Source organism: Musca vetustissima, unplaced genomic scaffold (genome assembly GCF_032173495.1).
Source record: "Musca vetustissima isolate MV318-11 ecotype Yass unplaced genomic scaffold, APGP_CSIRO_Mvet_v1 utg7613, whole genome shotgun sequence".
NCBI classification, from domain to species: Eukaryota; Metazoa; Arthropoda; class Insecta; order Diptera; family Muscidae; genus Musca; species Musca vetustissima.
In genome coordinates, this window is record NW_026873409.1 from 113,969 (window position 1) to 133,926 (window position 19,958).

Sequence of the window (19,958 nt, forward strand, 5' to 3'; positions counted from 1 at the left end):
TGACACTGAAACTTCTACTCAAGTAAGTCTGATGTTACTGCTACACCTAATAAACAAAAATGTTAACAATTCTGTAATTAAAATTTACTGCATCAGATGTATAATTTTATATGTTAATATTAATTTATAAAATACCTAATATGTGTATATGTGTCGAGTTACGACACATGCCAGAAAAACTAATATCGACCATAAATTAAATTTGAGTACCAGTTAGTACCAAATTTCATGATTCGAGCCATAAAGGTGTATAGCACACATTATTTCCATAAGAACCCATCCCAAGCATCTAACAAAACTTCCTGCATACCCCGATCCTACACCCCCCAATGATTCCAAATTCAAGTTTCAGGATTCCAACTCCATTGGTTCCCTTACAATTTAAATTGTACCAAATTTAGTGCACAGTAGTACCAATTTCCAAAACTTCCTACTTAACCCAAACCTACACATCCACAGTGATCCTAAATAAAAATTTCAGGATTTCAACTCTATCGCTTCACCCACAATTTTAATTGTTCCACATTTAGTACACATTAGTACAAATTTCTTAAACTTCCTACATATCTCAATCTTAAATGCCAACAGTGAACCCGACTCCAAATTTCACGATTCCAGCTCTATTGGCGTACCCAATATTCAAATTGTGCTAAATGTAATACCCATAAGTATTAATTTCTTGAATCCTGACCCCAATCCTACAGATCTACAGTGATCCTGACTCAAAATCTCATCGTTCCAGCTCCATCGGTTCACCCAAATCCAAATTGTACCAATTGTAGTACGATTTAGTACTTTTCGTACACATAAGTAAACAATTTCCAAAACTACGCACATATCCCAATTATACACTTCGACTCGATTTGTACCTTCAAATTAAATGTGTACCATATAGTACTTTTCGTACACATTAGTACACGTTTTCAAAACCATCTCCTTAAATAGACCCTACATCTCAACCCTAATGCGTATTCCAAATTTTACTTTTTAGCTCTATGCATTCACATGCTACGAAATTTAGTACTTTTCGCATACTTACAGTTTGAATGTTCAAAAAACCCTTTGATTTATCCATTCTACAATCCACCCTATTTTAAAATTGAGGAGTTCTACCGGTTCGCCAAATACAAATGGTATCACATTTAGTACTTTTCGTATCGTTCAAGCACGAATTTCCAAATACCAAGAGTAGCCCTCACCCAAAAAACTCTACACTCAGCCGTTTCCCCTGGGAGTTGATGAATCGTTAAGTCAGCCATTTAATCAGTAAGTAAGTCAGTCAATTTCTTTACTCTTTTATTAATATAGATACATCCAAATTAAATCTGGTCATTTTTCCATACTTCTTCCAACGATTCTATTATCTCTTCCATAGATTCGTTAAATATTTGAAAACAATTATGTCGCTCCACCTAAAGTGCTTCACAATATGAATGTAGTCGTTTGAAAGATTTATTTGTTTCTCGAACTATTCTAAATAAAGTAGCAGACCTTTTTGGAGAATTACGACAGAATGAGCTAATTTCCAAAATTGTAGAAAATATACTTCGAATGCTGCATTAAACTTAAATTGAAAATGTGAGAGGAACAATGAATTTATACTGCAGAAGGAAATTTAGATTTAATAACACTGTGCTACAAAACAAAAAAAAGAAAAAAGAAAAAAAAAGACAAAAAATTATTCAGGAGTTCTAATGTACCAATTCGAAAAAAGGATAATTTAATAAAGTAAATAAGTTATTCGCGTTTCATATTGAAAATCTATGAGACCACGTTTTTCTCTACATTTACCGTTATAAAACTAATTTTCGAAGTGACCCAGAAAAACCATAGGTATTTAGGACTCCAACTAAACATACATAGGGACTCCAACTAAACAGAATTGGTACATTAGAACACCTGAATAATTTTCATGTCGCACAGTGTAATGGTGTGCACTCCATTAAAATTGTCTGACATGTTAGACACGCCGTTATATCCTTGACCTCTCAAAAATGTTGGATCCAAACCCAAACCGATTGCAGTGTTTATTATGACGGTCGAAAAGGAAACATTCTTAGCTTTTTTAGTTTCCTTGTCAAAAATCTTATACATATATAGTTTTATCCGCTAAAACCGAAAAATTCAACAATTTTCACATATTCAACAATAGACGTCTCCAATTATTTATATTAACTCGTTCTGTAATCTGGGACTCAGGTATGTTGCTTTTTTGGGTGTACTCTCCAAATTTTTTTAAAGTTTTTCATTACCATCCGCTCTATATCGCAACTGCGCTAATTCATTCGGATTATCCACGACTATCGACAGTATTCCGGAGTCTTTACTTCCCCTCAAGGCGATATTATACCTTCCAAAAAAATTGTCTCAGTGACCACTTTAACTTTACACTTTTGTTCCTTCAAGTATCGTAAGCTTGTGTGACCATAACATGGTCTATACTTTTTGGAACATCTTTCATTCTCGATATAGCATCTTTTTAATTTTTAATAGGGTGCGACAGAAGTAATTTTGAAAGATGCGGTTTATATTTGTTTTCAAGCTTTAACCACAATGGTCAAAGATGCCAACACAATCACAATATTTTAATAACTAAACATATGTTCACATTACCCACATGAAGAATTGAAAACTCCGTTTACGTTTTTATGAAATACATGTTTTTTTTTTTGCAGTTACTTCACGTATTTTAACACAAATTCTTCGACTTTGGTTTACATTTTTCCGGAAAAGTCCATATACATGGAAGTATTAGGTTGTCCCATAAATTTCTTCCGCGCCAAGCTATGAATGAGTCTGACTGGCTATGCTTATATAAACATGCAGGCTTATCTCTTAGCCGTTTATGGCATCGGTTTCAGTCGCCCCTGAGCACTTTCAAAGTACGTTTCGTTGGTGACAAAGCCTTTTTTTTAAATTATTGCTGCCCCGTTCAGTATGGAAAACCAAAAGAAGCATTTACGGCATGGTATGCTTCATTGCTTTGAAAAAGGCAATAGTGCAAAGGACACTGCAGACGAGATTTGCCATTAGGAACGTCCGCAATTGGTTTAAGAAATGTAGAGCCGGCAATTTTGATTTGCAAGATGAAGACCGCAGCGGCCGCCCAACAACGACGGATGCGGACCTTATAAAGACTCTGCTCGATGAAAACCCGCGATATAGTGTGCGCGATGACACTAACATTTCCAAGTCAACGGTACATAAGAATTTAATCAAGATGGGATATGCAAATCGGTATGAAAAGGGAAGAAGCTTATTATTAAAATTACAAAATTCTTTTAAAATTCCATAAAAAAATTTTTTTGCGAGCACATTCATGATTTTTGTTACATAGGTTAAGGAAAATATGCTGATTCGAAACCTGTTCGCGTTCACAAATTCGTATGATGCGCTTAAGTTATAGCGGTTTTAAATACGAATTGAAACAATTCCTATTTGTTGTAATTCGCGAATTTTTCACAAATGGTTAAAACCCATTTGTTTTCTGTGCATACTTATCAAATCACATTGAAATACGGCTTATTGGTCACGATAACCAAATAGAGGCATGAAGAATCCGAAAATAAAATTAATTTTTTAATTAAAACACAACGTTTTCGATGTTTCGATTTCGTTAGTATGTTAAAGGCAATAGGGTTTTGCCATAATCTTCTAAAATATGCGACGCTCTCTTCTTCAAATTCTTTTAGATGATTGTTAAATATGATAAAAATGACCAAATATATTGCACTAACAATACATAAAAATGATCAATATTAAAAAGCATGCAATTCGGGTATTCGTCGTACAAACCGAATCAATATGAATTTTAATTATGAATTTTTCGATGTTTCATCAGGCGGCCAATGTGTGCCGCTCGATGCACTTTTCTATGCAAAAAACCCACAAATGGCTAATCTCCTATGAAATACACAAAAGTACACCTATTTTAAAAGAATTGGTTAAGAACCGCGGATGTGCCGGCACAATCAATACAATCCTATAATAAGTTTAGTCCATTATTTGGTTGCGCGTTCTGATTATATAAAAAACCGAAAATCCGGCTTCAAAATGTCAGCATCCTTTTTGGGCGATTATATCGGAAAATAATGCATTAAAACCCTATTTTCTATGGGGTATTCTTCAACTTAGTCACTGATCACATGTGCGTGCGTTGTGTAGTTTAACCACAAATCAAGAAAGAATACAAAAAAGGTCTCATTCCTAGGTCTCATTTTTAACCATTTTATGGGGAGTTGTGAGTGCTCTAATATTGCACGACGTGCAAAATTTGGTTGAATTTGGTAACTCTCTTCCACATTTATCGTGAACACAAGTCAGGCGGACGAACATTTGCAAAACGGCGAAATTACCTTAAACTTCGGGTTTCATTGTACAAGAGTTTCGCAAGAACTCATTATGCCCGACACCTCTACAACCGAACAAACAATCTTCTTATGAAAAGATATGGTTAACCCTATATTTTTCAAAAATTGTGTGGAGAATAATAACGTTCCGTCCCATTTTAGAGACGTTTTACTTCTCTATAAAGTTATAAAATTTGAAGTTTTTATATAACATAAACTACAATACAATTATTTTCAATATTCATTACTTTAATTAGAATTTTCATGTTTATTTCAATTCACTTCCAATAGATTCTAATGACGTAACCTAACCACTTGACAATGATTTTTATAAAATTACAAAAACTATATCATGTCCATATAGCAATCAACATTTTTTGTTAACAACATTCTTTTTAACATTACCATCAATTCTACCTTGACTTGTCCGAACAATTGTTGTCAAATACTAGGGGATTAGTTGTAACAAAAAAAAAGTAATAAATAAAATCATACACCCCGCATTACCATTAATGTTGTCATTAAAACCAGAGCACAATTGTAGCCAATTCCGATGATTGATTGATGAATAAATGAATATTTTTCAGCGAAATAGCTTCGGGCAACCTGTTGTCGCTATCAAAGCTGTCAATTGTCCAAATGTGTCGGAATGGCAACGTTTAGGGCGTTACTCAAATCGTTTGATCCGGGATCAAGAACAACCACTTTGAGTAAAATTTGTAGTTGTTGTTGTTGCTGTTGTATTTTTCACATAAAATGTTTCCGTACAACAGCTCTCCATTCGTTGGCTGTCCGTCAAACTGGTCAACAATGAAAAAAGTGATCATTAAGTTTTATTGTCTGTTATAGAACATTTTTAAGCGTGAAACTTAGATTTGTATTGGAGATTGTTCGCCTTTTTTGTTGCTGTACATTTCAATTTATGTTTCAGATTAAAAACAAGAACAAAAAATGTCAGCAGGTAGTCGAACTTGTAATTGTAAAATTGCGACAATATTTATCACATCTACTGCATCGCATTCGAGTCGAGTAAAATGGTTGTTACTATAATTCTCTGTCTGTCCGTCCGTTCGTCTGTCCACATGTGTTATAAATAATGTATTTGGTGCAATATTTTTTTAACCTACGACTTGGCTACTTGATCGCCAACTGCTGCATATGGCAAAAATGTCTTATTTAAGAAAAGTCTTTGAGCGAGTACGCTTGGACACACCGAACACATAGCGACTAATCAACCACATCAAGTTGACTGGAGACAATTAGAATTGTTCCGTGTTACAGTTTCTCATGGTACTCAGAATTTGCATCCGGTTTCGCTTGAATTATGGCCACATTTCGATCAGCGGCAATGGGTAATTAAATTTACATGTTTACATTCGACTTTAATAATGTTTTAATTGCATGCCCACCTCAATTGTGGAACTCTTATCGCGACAGCACTTGTTACAGTGCACATGCCATTCGAAAAATATACACACATATGCTTGTATTTAAAAAAAAAACAATATATGTGGGCATGCAATAATATAATTATTGATTTTAATAGGCCTATTTAAAATTTTTGAAGGTAATGGACTAATATAATGAAATTAGGATCACTCAAATTTGATGATACAATACAAATAATAAATTTCTTTCAGTTGCCTGCAATAGAGTAGAGTAGAGAATTGTAGAGGGAAGGTTTTTATGAAAAAAAATTTTAAGAAAAAATGGTGCGCCAATGTCCCTACGTATTTGCATGAAATTTGACATAGAGTACTGAATTATGTGCAAAATGATGTGCACCAAGTTTCGAGAAAATTGGGTCATATTTTTATATAGATCCCATATATATGTTCGTCGTATTTAAGGTAAATGGGTCTCCAAAGTCCCTATATATCTTTCGATTTGCACGAAAATTGGCGTAGGGTACTGAATTATGTCAAAAATGACGTGTGCGAAGTTTCGAGAAAATTGGGTCAGATTTTTATATAGCTCCCATATATATTTTCGTTCGAATTAAGGTAAATAGGACTCCAAAGTCCCTATATATCTTTCTATTTGCACGAAAATTGGCGTAGGGTACTGAATTGGGTCCAGAATGATGTGTGCTATGTTTTGTGAAAATCGAGTCAGATTTAGATATAGCTCCAATATATATTTTCGTCCGATTTAACCTAAATTGTGCACTAAAGAACCAAAGATTGGCCGACCCGCACACAATTTTGTACAATGTACTGAAGTTACGAAAACCTTTCGTGTGTCAAGTTTTCTTGAAATTGGTTCAGATTTATATATAGCTCCTATATATGGGCACTTCCGCAGTTTTTTTGCAGTTTTTATTTCTGCAGTCTCTGCGTTTATAGACTTTAAATTAGTATTTATGCTAAGAACAAGAAGAAAAAATGACAAATTTGGTCTTTTTTTGTATTTTTTGCCTTTACTTTACGAGTTTAAGCACAAATAAAGAAACAAATTCTTCGAGTTTGGTTTATCTTTTTGCGGAAGTGCCCATATACCTTCGTCCGATTTTAAGTAAGTGGTGTATTAAAGACCCATAACTATTCCGATTGACAAAACGTACTGAAATTAATATAAATTAATCTCGGGCAAGTTTCCTTGAAATCGGTTAGGATTTAGATATATCATAGCTTCCATATATAATTTCGACCTATTCATGTTGATTGTAAACCAAATAATCAATGGGTGTCTGATTGATATTACACTTTAAACAGTGAAGCATACCAAATAGCGCGCGTAAAGTTTGTTTAAAGTCTATTTACAAAGTATGGAATAGATTGCAGAGTGGTATGTGTAAGTATTTATGTTAGTCGGTTTACTTATAGATAAAGATCGCATTTTTAAGTTCGTTTAATTTCATGTCAATATTCCTTCGAAAAGACGACATCTGTAAAGATACATATGTAGAATATCCCCAAAGCGGTGAAGGGTATCATATAGTCGGCCCAGTCCGACTTTACTACTTTCCTTACTGTTTTTTTTTTTTTTTTTTTTTTTTGCTGATGAAGGCAATTTTGGAATTACAAATGGAATATATCGGTCTACGTTGTTTTGTATTCCCAATATAACGTTACCCTCAATATTCGGTATTTTGGACACATAATTCAACCCAATTGACTGTAGTTTTGTATTTTGGGTTTTCATTGTATATAAATATAAAAGACGACCGAAGTTTCAGGCTAGCCCCTATATAACGCTACCCCCCCCTTATTCGGTATTTTGGGGATTTTTACACGTTTTTTAGCCGCATTTACTGTAATTCAGTATTTTCGGTTCTCATTGTATAGCACATTCCATTCTATATACATAAAAATGAATTGCTGTTTGTTAGTCTCGCTAAAACTCGAGATCGGCTGAACGGATTCTTTGCCTTAAAATATTCGTGGAGGTCTAGGGAAGGTTAAAAAGGTGACAAAATTCGATAACCACTAACAATTTTCAGAAAATATAACGAATATTTGCATTTCTACGAATTTAGTTGCGAGCTATTTTGAACGCACCACGTCGTAGTTGTTATTGTGAGATACTTTGGGCGAAAATTAGTAGTGAAAAATTTTCAAAATATTTTATTTTTTTTCGATTGGATACAAAAAATATGTTAGAAGACATTCTGACGATTTTGTGTTCATTCATTGAATTCTAATTCTAAGATCCATTCCCTAGATTATTTAACAGTTGGTAAAGTACCTAAAATGTTGCTATTTCACGAGAAATATCAAATCAGATGGTACTATTATATGATTATTATATGACGGTTATATGCCTAATTTTTTGTCAATATCTTTGAACTTATAAACACAAAACCTCACATATATCCGAAACCAAAATATGTATGACGGAAGAATCGAAATTTTTATCTTACATTCCATTTCATTACAAAATACTACTATTGAACTAGAATGAGAACAACTAACATTATACCAGAAATATAAATAATGCATAATATGTAATTTGAAGGATAACCGGTGCCATTAACGAAACGTACTATTATGGACCCTCTATGTTAAACATTATGAGCCCATATTGTCGAATATTACATTACTCGGATTTAATTAAATTATTCCCAAATATATTTACAAGGCTTTCTAATATATGTAGCCTAATTGCACATAATTGGCTGTTGCATTATCGGAACCATAAACACCATTCACAATTTTAGCCGCTTGGTTTGCATTTTCGCCTTTTTCAAAGAAAACCCGTAAAACGTAACTCACAAAAAACAGCAAAATATTTTTTTTACTGCGAAATGTCACCTTCCAACGAGCATAAATCTGGAATGGCTTGATCGATACTTTACGAGAAATCTATCAGTACAGCCATCTGCCGAAAAATTATGGATTTCTTTTTTCTTTTCAACCTCCTATCACAACATGAGTTTTTACCCTGGAGCCCCTATCTCAAGCATACCAATTCTGAAAAATAATTTACAAGTAGAATGGGGCAAAATTCATATATCTTACACGGAAATCTTGGTAAAATGTATGCAGATAACAATAGATATCATACTAAGTATTAAGTATTACTAAGTATTATTGAATTCACATAAATACTGTTTTTTGTATTGCATTAATTTTAAAAATTAAAATTAAAAATTAAATTAAGATGTTCATGTTCACATATAAAGAAGAATATCGTTTAATTGAATTTTCCATCAATTTTAATTTTTTTTTATTTTTGTGATATCCCTCAAACAGCGGTACTCCCCATTATTTAATATTTTGGAGACTTTGAATTTGTGAAATATTTGTGCAAAAAATCAATATTTGCCCATTTTGTTGATATGGGGGATTAGGGTTTCGTTTTCTAACCGAACGGTTCTCATTGAGTGTCACATCTTCCTACCAAAAAAAAAGTACCATGGCATATCCCGTCATATCTCTAAAATCGCGAACAAGCACACCACTATTCCATTTGGTATGTAGATATTATCAACAAAATGAAATTAATTTGTTGAAATTGGCCGAGCCCCCTCCATTGGTAAAATATTTATAAAGAAAGTAGTTCCGCAAATATCATTGTTTCATTGAAAACACAATTTACTATTTTGTAAACAAAACACGAAATAAAATAAAAAACACTGAAAACATACCTAAATGTTATTCGAAATTCAAAACACAATTTGAAACAAGTTATTTGATATTGAATATCTCTGTCATGCTTGCGAAAGTTAAATGTGATCTAATTTGTTTTGATGGGTTGTTAACCCAATAACGATGAGAATAATAAACAAGAAATGGATAGTAACAGTTCTTCAAGTTGATGGAAATCGAGGAATATATTGAAGTTGATTTTGAAATACATGGTCTTTTGATGTATTTGGTGAAAAGTAAATATGTTTAGCCGTAATTTCTATGTGGGTCATCCCACCGACGTCCCAAAACGGTACCTGAAATTTTTTGAATTTGACTAATATTTGTATTCTTACTAATATTTGTATTCTTGACACTATAAACTGCAATACTTTCATGATTTTCGCTGGGATTGATTTTAATAAAATTCAAATTTGTAAATATATTACAGCCCCCAGTTAACACCCTTTGGTATTTTCCATTGTGGGTTCATTAAAATTTTCACATTAAATACATAACTAAAATGCACTTGGCATACGCTTTGAAATACAAATACAATTTCTTTTTACGGAACCATCAACAGCCAACCTGCGGCATTGACTCATGGGAAAATGCGCAAACCCATCTAATGTAAATTGTTCCGTCACACAATGCAACAGAATCCCATTCAAACTATCAAAATAGCTTTGCACAGCTCCACTTCACAGCAAACTCGGAAGTTCCCAATGTCATAATGAAACACAAATGAACAAAAAACGAAAATCCCAAAATTCAACGCTACAGCTCCGTGAACAATTCACCGAATAAACAAGTTTCACTCCAAGATGGGCCACAGATAATAATAAAAATAAATAAATACAAAATAACAATAAACGAAATGGATAAAGTTCAATGCACTAGTCATCTGTCGGCAGATGCCCATGCCCAAGGAAATAAAATAAACGACGACGATATCTGCAATCGTTCGAACACAAAATAGAAGGAATCTACAAACAACTATACGACTCACAGACCGCTTACATACAAATAGAGAGACAACGGAATCTATTAATAATGATAAACTGTTAAAAATATTACACTAACAGCCAAGTTAGTACGTGTCACAAAGGAACAACAACAACAATAAACTATGAAAGTCTGTTTGTTGCCAGATGTTTATTTTACCATGCTACAGTACCTTACAAAAAAAATTATGAAATTTATGGTTTTCAATCAACTTCTTTTACAAATTTTAAAAATGATGACACTTTTTGATTGGAAGGATTATACCGTAGGACCAAGTCGGCTACTCCCTTTTATTAAAGTTTTCCTGTGTATATTTCTAGACTAATAATGAAAATGTGAATATTTATCATCGCACTTGGTGTTTTCCAGTATGACAGTGTTACGACCGCGTCCAAAAATGGTCATAACCAAGGAGGGGATTGATAGAAAACACTTCATTTAGAATAAATATGAAATTTGATATGGGTACGTGAAGTAGTTTTGTCTCTACAATGTTAAAATCTGATAATTGTTTGCAATCTGATTTTGTCACCTATTTTCGAAAAATCTGTTATTATAAAAAATACAGAAAACTAGGATTCGATGTTGTTTGTATGTATATGTCTGCCATTAACGAAATTATTGAGAGCTAAATAGGAAGGAGAACGGCGGATTCAGAACACAGTAATCATTATCTTTGTGGCAAGTTTATATAGAAACATTTTAGTTCATGGCATTGGATATGTACGTGAATTTCACAAAGTGTTATCAAGTCATGCCACAGAATAATTAGGAGCGGCCGACATTTGCTTGAGCCGAATCAAGCTTATTGGAGATGTCATTCAGAACTATAGATAGTTCTTTGAAATCTTCAGCGATTGTAGAAGTCTTCATCTTCTTTGCACATAAATTGCCTTTTTCTATAACAAATCATAAACTGCAACTACACACATCAGTGAAAATTTTAATGGAAAGGAGTAAGGAGAATTCTTGATAAATGTATCAGAGTGAATTTGTCTCTTACGGCAATCATAACTAGTAAGTAAAGTAGTAAAGAAGGCAGGGCCGACTGTTGATACCCTTCACCACTTTGGGTATATTCCAAATATGTGACCTAACAATTTCATGTTCCTTCGAGGGAAACTGAAAAATTCAATATGTGACGTTATCTATAAGTCAACCGACTAACATCAATCTGCAACCTATGCTAAATCTGCAACTTACGCCATTCTAGTGTTATATCTAAAATTCTAGGAGCTTTATCTAAAAATAAACCAATTTCAACGAGACTTGAGTGCACAGTTTACATAAAATCGGAAGAAAATACATATGGGAGCTATATCTAAATCTGAACCGATATATATATATATATATATATATAGGAACTTTGGTACACCGAACGAAATTAATGTTATGAGGTACAATGGTTGGCAGCAATGGACGTACTAAACCGATTATTCGTATATATAAAGACACATTTTCAAGGATGTACTTTTTTGTGATAATCGTGGTCGAAAGATCAAACACGAAAATGGTCAGGAGTTAATTCCCTTTTTGGAAACTTGATCTGTATTGGTTTTAGACCCCATGTTTTTTTGGACCAAATCCGTTTCAGGCAATTTGGAGTCGATTTACAGATGTCCGCACAATTAGCATGTCTACGCTTTGATCTCTGTTTCTTTTTATAAATTATTTCATTCATCACATTTAGCTTCAACATATCACCTCCATAATTTATACAGCATAGACTGTATGATAAGTTCATATCAACAATTTCACACATAAATGTGAAAAACACTTTCCATTAAATATGTATTTTCAAATACTTCCATGTTTTTGTTTGAGTGACATGATTACTTCGTCATTGTTGGTCGGACGAGTGAGTGCATCATCTTCAAATTATTTGCACTAGTATTTGCTGCAACATTCATTAATCATCGACATCGCAAATAAGATTTAATTGACGACTAAATTTTAAATGTTAACTAATAACAAATTAGAAAAAAGTGCAGCATCAGAATAAAGAGAACAAAAAAACCTGTCTGATTCCATTGAATAAAACGACAACACGAACTTCGATTGAATGATACACCGAGCAGTCTGATTGACTGGCTAACTGACTGACTGACTGCTGAGTGTCTATATGTGCATACTAGTAAGCTGTTAGCAAGCTGTGTCTCGACAGCCTTCCATCGCTGATAAACTAATGAAAAGCGTGCTGGGTGCTATAGTAATAATTCATAGCTGGCATCTCGAAGTGCCACCAATTGCTGTGGCTGTGTGTTGAAAACCTGCAATTAAATTGAATGATAGTTCTCGTTCGATAAATATTTATTATCACCTGTTTACAATTATCGGATTTATGAAAGTAGTCATTTAATCTGCATTAAATCTGATTTATTAATTACAGCTATTAACACAAAACATTTAACGTAGTTATGTCTTATTTCGAAATCGATTATATCGAATGTCACCATATATTATGACAGCAAATTAATATAATACAAAACAAAGTAGATATGTCACACTGTTCTGGTTTTCTTTTCATTGAGAATTAAAACCAAAAATTGTGTTTATTTTCAAAGTAGTTCGGTGGCAACCGTTTAGACAAACGGGCGTTTTCTTTTATTTCTGGTTTTCGAATAGCAAAGGTTTATATTTCCGCCATCTCTTCTATCAGCTATTTTTTTAGTTATTTCTTTAAAAGGTATGTATGCACTGCGGAGGTTTATATAGATGCTATACCGATGGACAAATGCTGACATTTTTAGAATAGAAACATTTCCATCGCAATGATTAAATAACGTGTCCAAAAATCTCAAAATACCGAAAATTATGAGTTTACAGAACTTATAATATAAAAATAATAGGCAGTTCCATTGTTTAAAATATCAGTTATACTAAAAATACCAAAAACTGGGATTATAATTGTACATATCCCAAAGGAAGACCGATATTTGGGTTCCTCAATGGAAAGCCAAAATGTGAAATTAGATCCAAGTTGGTTGGAAAACGCTTGTATTCAATATTGGTTAGTCCCCATATAACAGTACCACGCACTATTCAATATTTTAAGATTTTGGGCATGTTTTTAAACTGAATTGGCTCTAATTTGATATTTAAGTTTCTTTGAGGCGTTAAATATTGCTCTCTATATATCCATATATTTGCGATATTTTAGCTTTTAAGTATCCCCCCTACAAATGCTCCCATTAATTTTCGGCTTATTGGTGGTGGTTTAAAAAGTTCCAACAGTCCGAACTTAATGACATTTTTATACCCTCAGCCTTATGGCTAATGAGGGTATATACACTTTGATACGGTGAAAATGTGCTTCATCGAAATATTGTTTTAAGACCTCATGTTTCTTTGGGCCAAATCCGTTTTTCTGGCCGGATTTTGCTTACGACAACTCTCGAAGGGAGTAATCGATTTCATCTAAACTTTGCACATCTTAATATTTTTTCTAAACATAGTTTAAGTTCGAAGATGGGGAACATCGGTCGACTCCTTCAGGTACCTCCCCCACAAAATGGTCATAATTGTGCAAAAATCCGATTTGAACCAAACTTTGTACAACCTTTTATATTTACCAAGCCTAGATCAAGTAGGAAGATGAGACCCATTGGTCCACTCCTTCAGGTACCTCCAACACAAAGGGTAAAAATTTATAATATTTATAAATTTAATATCAGGCAAATGAAATGTCCGATTGGAACCAAAATGTGCACAACCTATTATCATTACAAAGCCTAGAGCAAGTCGAAAAATGCGACTCATTGGTATACTCCTTCTGGTATCTCCCCCACATATGATCAAAATTTTCAATATTTTTAAATCGAAATTCAGGTGAAGAGAACGGTCGATACCAAACTTTGCCATAGGCTGGGAGTATTCACTTGTTAATTGCTAATATTAAACTAGTGGTTTGTGTATCTTTCTATTCTACAAATTGAAATTGGAAAACGATTTTGCCATGTCTGTACATCTGCTGTAATCATACTTTCTTCCGATGGAATTAAGATTCAAAGCTAAAGGGTTGGAAAATGAATCCTCACTACGTTTAGTATTTACTGTCATTTCAAATATTCCTACTAATAATAATCAATATTGATCTATCTTTGGGTACAGTCTCATTTAACAGTTTAACATTGCATTGCTCTGAGGATGTTCGACCCACCAAACGTTCTCAATATAGGTCCACATATTTGGGTTTTTGAGATTTTAGAAAAATTCATTACAACTCTTGCTGAAATATAGTATTTCCTGCGAGTTGTATGTTGATTTATAGGTGCATTAACATACAGCTCCATTTTTCATTGCATATGAAATATAACTTAGTAACTGTCATTACATCTTTGGCGGAGAATATAAAAAATTCGGCCGCCACCCAATATAGTGTTGTCCACAGTGCCAACATATTACATCACATGAACCTGTGTATTTTAGTTTTTGGGTTTATCTGTGATTGCAAAATTCATGTTTCGCCTACAAAATAATTCACAGGCAAACATTTGCTAAATTCGAAATGACAAAATCCAAAATCAACGCCAATGGGTCGTCGTTCGCTTTCACAACCACTTAACTCCAAACTAAACACCAATTTAACTTAATTTTGTTTATTTATCGACATCCATCGAATGACACCTTAGCCCGACGGGATGGCTTTTATTGCCTACAAACAAATTAACACCTTATTTTGGCAATGTTTTCTTTCATTTAATGGGTCTGGATGTGACCAGAGCGTTTGATTGATTTTTTTTTAAATTTATTTTACAGATCACCACCATTGATAACTACCGTTGTCGCAGCGACACATCCGATCGATGGTTGCCCATTTTATGCGCAGTGTGTATTTGCATAACAATAAACGCTCGCATTGTATTGTAAAATTAATTATTGTCATTTATTTAATTGTTTTATTTTTTTCCTCCTAATTTTTATGTTTCGTTTTTGGTTTTCTTTTGTTTTCAGGTGATTAGGCGCGAAACAAATACCAATGCAGATACACAGACACATGTATGAACAATGAAGAGTATTATTCGTCATCTTTTTAGTTATAATGGAATAACATTAATTTATGTGGTAAGTATGAATTCGCTGTTCTTAAAACTTGTATAATTAAAAAGTTATGTATAATAAAGGCGAATGTGTCTTAATTAACTCAGTTTAACAACTTCCGTTCGCAATGTCAATTTAAATGTCAAATTTCTTCCAATAATTTCAAACATACTGTAACAAGCATAATGGCCTACCTTATTCTTTCCACAGTTATCGTATTAACTCTAGAATGACGTGAGTTAGTTTTACATTTTATATAAATTCTGTATAGAACAGCAAATGTGACGTGATCCTATGAGTCTAAAATTAACAAATCTTACTATTAAATTATTTTGATTGTATGGCATGTCTATAAGACTGACATCTGGTGGACCCGTAACATAAACCCGGACGATTTAAAATTTGTGATCTACGAGATCGAATGTTATTTTTTTGACGTTTTAATTTATTCAATGTGGACACGTTTTTTTTTTTTGTGGATTTAAAACGTTGTTGTACACATGCACAATATTATAGCTCTCTCATTCTAATTATATTTCTGGTTGAAATAAACAAAAATGGCCATTTTCCGAAATGTTGTCTTCCACTTAATTTTCCATCGAATTCGTGACCTTTCCCTTCTGCGTGAACTATCAGTTGGCTCGCTTTTATATGCCACATCATCCATTCTCACAGCATGACCTAGACAACTTAGTCGATACAGCTCGTCTACTGCTATGGTTCATTCAATGGCGATATTCATCGTGGACGCAGATCGGCCCACAGATCTTTCGGCGAATTTTTCTCTGAAACTCTCAAAGCTGATGTCATTAATTTTATATATATTACTATATGGAGATATATAAAAACTTTGACTACCTCGAAACTGTAGTTTTCAAGTTCAACAGTTGGTCCGAGTCTACTGGACGTCCTACGCGTTGATACCATCACCTTGGTATTCTCGCTATTTACTGACGACTCCTTCTCAAATGTAGCTGTTACCTCTCGCACTGTTCGACCCATTATGTCGCTGTCGTCGGCGAAGGCGAGTAACATAGGCTGTTTGGTGACCAGAATACCTTTTCTGTTCACATTTGCATCTCGTATGACCTTTTCCAGCAGGATATTAAAAACTTCACACGACAAACCATCACCTTGTCTGAATCGTTGTTCGTTATTGAAAGACATTGTGCCAGTTAAAGTCGTATTAATTTTGTAGGAATGCCAAAATCATACATGGTTTTTAAAGCCTCTGAGAATATTGGACTGTCGAATGTGGATTTGTAATCGACGAAAAGGTGGAATGTGTCGATGTATTTCCAGGATGACTAGGTGGCACACAATCTATAACGTTCTTCACAGTTATTATTTGATAACAGAAGCTTTGCAAAATGCTCCTTGCAGTAGGCCTATTCTGTAACTTTTAACAACATTCGATATTGTTTAGTTTTTTTTGTTATTGTGAAAACAACATAACAAACAAATGCAATTCTTGTAAAATAAACAATGTCGAATGTTGTTAAAATGTTACAGAATAGGCCTACAGATCATCAACATACTGTATATATCTATCACCAGGTTTCCATCTTAATTTCTGCTTATTTTTTCTGAAAATACGTATCTCCTTTTCTACCGCGTCGTGTTGCTACTGTCTACAGTGTTGCCCAATACGCGTTTTTCAACTCAGTAGCATTACGACACACTCATACCATGGGTTTCTTGGTACCCAATTGTTGCTTTTGCTGCAGTTTGTAGGGAGTGGACAATTCTTTGCCATTGTTCCTTTATATTATTATCGAGGCAAGGAGTGCAAGTGGATAAGTTAAGCGGAGTAGGCGTCTGCTACCTGTTTTGTTTTCAGCTTTTCGACGTCAAGTTTCCGTGTACCATTAGATCGCACCTTTGCAGAAACATTAAGGTAATGCTCCGAATCGATATTCGCTCCTCGTATCGATCGAACGTCTAAAACTCTTTACGAATGCCTTCCGTCTATCACAACATGGTCAATTACATTTCCCGTTGCTAGATCTAATTGCTTCTAGGCGTTCGTAAAAATGTTTTTGGTTTGTTCAGCTTTGTCTTCCGTCGGAGCATGGACGCAAATAAGACTGATGTAGAAGAACTTCGTTTTTACTAAAAATATTAAATAGTAATGTACCCTCAGATTTCCTCATTTCATCTATTAGAATAAATGTTCCTTTTCGATCTAGTAGATATTATCAACTATTATATGTAGATTTTCATCGTACAAATTATTCTATGGGAGATCCACTCAGTAAAATGTGTACTGATTTTAATTTTTGCAAGAATGAAGAACTTATAAAATCTAATTTAATTGTATTTTTAAATGAAGCTTCATAATAAATTGGCAGTTGAAGTAGATTCTATAGCTGGTTTTCTATTCCCTTCTCATATTCCATTATGATGCGGATTATGGTTTGTACGCGATCCCTACGAAAGGGGAGGTCGCCCCCTCGGTCGGCAGGGTTGGGAAAGTGAGGCGTGGGGACGTTCAACGAAATAGCAATTCTCTTATCTACTGGTGTGAATCTGGAGACGAGTTAACTTTCGCCCCTCACCAAGGGGGAGAGTGTGCCTTCTGCTCTCCGATTGGTACAGCACTTCGGTGCTGGTGGGCGCATATCCGCCTGTGGCTCAGCCACTGCGAGGTAGGCCAATAGGCAGGTACTCACATTAAACTCTTTAAGATACTCTCCAGTTAACCATAAATCCGGCAGCCAAATTCATGGCTCGTTTCTTGGCATCTATAATAATCATCTGATTAACATACGTTTCCCTTTCCATCACATTTCCTGTATGGAAATGTACTCCTTAAGTACATCCACCAAAGCGAAAACGTTCGCACATTCCAAGTGCAGATTCGCAGTTCGTGGTCCTTTATACTTTTGTGGGGGTCGTCAAAACTAATGGGGTTTGGTTTTTATTTTCGTGGCTTTTGCAACACTTTACAGTTTTTCTTTGACAAAGGTGAAAATGCAAGTCAAGCAGCTAAAATTGTGTAGCATACAACTGTTCGAAGAAAGTGGATGATGTTAAGCAAACCATAGGTGGCTCGTCGGTGGGGTTGGGTTCATCAGCTGCCAAGTTTGTATTTCCACGGTACACAATTCATATTTCAATAAGAATTTGCGTGCACTAACAATTTATTTCGAGTGAATCGATATATGGATGAATTAAACGATAAATTATGATGATAGTCTACAGAAATATAGATTCAGATCTAAAAAAACAAATATTAGAGAAAGATGAAAATAATGGAGATTTTGCGAAAAGGGAACATATCAAATGATTTGGAGCTACAGCTGTTTATGTGCTCTTAAGCCCTCCCGACCATGGTTACATTTATAAAGAATCCAAAAGAATAAAATAATAGTTTCTTAGTATCCCCAGATTCATAGGTAGCAAACGCAGTTACAAGGGGAAATCAAAAATTTATTTACTGATCTATTCTGAGTTCATAATGATGATTATTTTCAGATCAATTGATTCATCATAACATTTTAAAGAAGGTAATAGAATTCTAAATGGGGTTTGACTCATAAGGAAAACTTTAATGGTAAATATGATCAAGGAATACACATATTCGCAATAAAAAATTTAAATTGCATTCGAATCAAGTTGAAATAACAAAACTATCGATAATACATGCAAAAATCATTTAAAAGAAAATTAGCGATAATATTACTAAAGGTAAAAATAGGTAGCAGTTATATAAATAACATTATAACCGCAATTGTATTTAAGAAATTCATAAGCTATTATTATATTTGTATTAATGTCTTACAATGCGGATTCATGAACAAAATTTGCATGTATGGTACCATTCTCAATTTCAGATCAAAAAAATAGTAAACAAATAAAGAATAATACAATATGGTTTCAATCCAAATAACTAATAGTATCGTATTGTTCCGTTGTTTTGCGTTCATTCGAACATACCTCCACGGTACCAAAAATTCATCATAGCATTAGATCAAAACAAAATAAGATAATAAAAACTTACACTGATCATTTAGCGGCTCCCACGCAGAAAGTAATTTCGGCGAATTCAGAGTATGCTGGTTGACCACAATATTGTAATGTTACACCATGAAGTTATGCTAGCGAGAGAGGTATATTATCTTAACATCAAGCAATGTAAAATATAGCTTTGATTCTGTTATTGAGAGCGGCCTCTGGATTGTTCTCACATATCCATTCCTAGCGTTTTTCTGTTTCATCAAAGACTATCTCTTACATTACATACACCATGTAATGAAGAAGAATAGCCAAAGTCTTGGTAATGATCATTAATGCACAAAAAAACATGTGTAACAGCCAATGTAAATGATGATCTTTGATAAAACGCAACGGTATCACTTAAAGTATAAATTAATGGAACTCTATTCCTTTTTAATAATCATTTAAGACGGACAAATATCATTTAAGACTTAAGTTATATATAATCACTTGTGAGATGCAAATATTGCCAATTAATTTAGAATATTTAAAAAAA

The 19,958-nt window shown here is 33.8% G+C and overlaps 1 long non-coding RNA gene across 1 annotated transcript in view; it reads left to right on the forward strand.

Moving 5' to 3' along the window:
- Window positions 1-19,958, forward strand: part of LOC133325050 (uncharacterized) — a 28,249-nt gene that overhangs the window by 2,507 nt on the left and 5,784 nt on the right. Inside the window, exon 2 of the long non-coding RNA XR_009754150.1 lies at window positions 15,377-15,487. This is a non-coding gene — a long non-coding RNA (uncharacterized LOC133325050). The remainder of the gene's footprint in view (window positions 1-15,376; window positions 15,488-19,958) is intronic.